Source organism: Apis dorsata, unplaced genomic scaffold, assembly GCF_000469605.1.
Source record: "Apis dorsata unplaced genomic scaffold, Apis dorsata 1.3 scaffold_169, whole genome shotgun sequence".
Classification (NCBI taxonomy): domain Eukaryota; kingdom Metazoa; phylum Arthropoda; class Insecta; order Hymenoptera; family Apidae; genus Apis; species Apis dorsata.
The window spans coordinates 773,304-773,958 of record NW_006263457.1 but is presented as its reverse complement, the minus strand read 5'-3'; the positions used below and the strand labels follow the sequence as shown (position 1 = coordinate 773,958).

Sequence of the window (655 nt, the reverse complement as noted above, 5' to 3'; positions counted from 1 at the left end):
CCATTTCTGACTAAAATTTTCGACTTTTGATTAGGAAAATATGATACGTGAAGAGGTGGCACGTGAAATTTTTCGTAAAATTCCAATTCTCAAAAATTCTGGCTAAAATTTCGACTTTTGATTAGGAGAATATGATACGTGAAGAGGCGGCACGCGAAATTTTTCCCGAAATTTAAAGTCCATCGTATAACTTCGTATGATGTATGCTATACGAAGTTAGTACGCAATTCTTAAAAATTCTGGCTAAAATTTTCGTCTTTTGATTAGGAAAATATGATTCGTGAAGAGGTGGCACGTGACATTTTTCGTAAAATTCCATTTCTCAAAAATTCTGGCTAAAATTTCGACTTTTGATTAGGAGAATATGATACGTGAGGAGATGGCACGTGAAATTTTTCGTAAAATTCCAATTCTCAAAATTTCTGGCTAAAATTTCAACTTTTGATTAGGAGAATATGATACGTGAAGAAGTGGCACGCGAAATTTTTCGTAAAATTCCAATTCTCAAAAATTCTGGCTAAAATTTCGACTTTTGATTAGGAGAATATGATACGTGAAGAAGTGGCACGCGAAATTTTTCGTAAAATTCCAATTCTCAAAAGTTCTGGTTAAAATTTCGACTTTTGATTAGGAGAATATGATACGTGAAGAGGTA

General features: G+C 33.1%; 1 protein-coding gene and 1 long non-coding RNA gene across 2 annotated transcripts in view; one reads left to right on the top strand and one right to left on the bottom strand.

The window, feature by feature from the left end:
* LOC116185390 overlaps window positions 1–176 on the bottom strand; it is a 1,462-nt gene extending 1,286 nt beyond the window's left edge. Inside the window, exon 1 of the long non-coding RNA XR_004150230.1 lies at window positions 12–176. This is a non-coding gene — a long non-coding RNA (uncharacterized LOC116185390). The remainder of the gene's footprint in view (window positions 1–11) is intronic.
* LOC102678577 (zinc finger protein ush) overlaps window positions 1–655 on the top strand; it is a 181,966-nt gene that overhangs the window by 138,640 nt on the left and 42,671 nt on the right.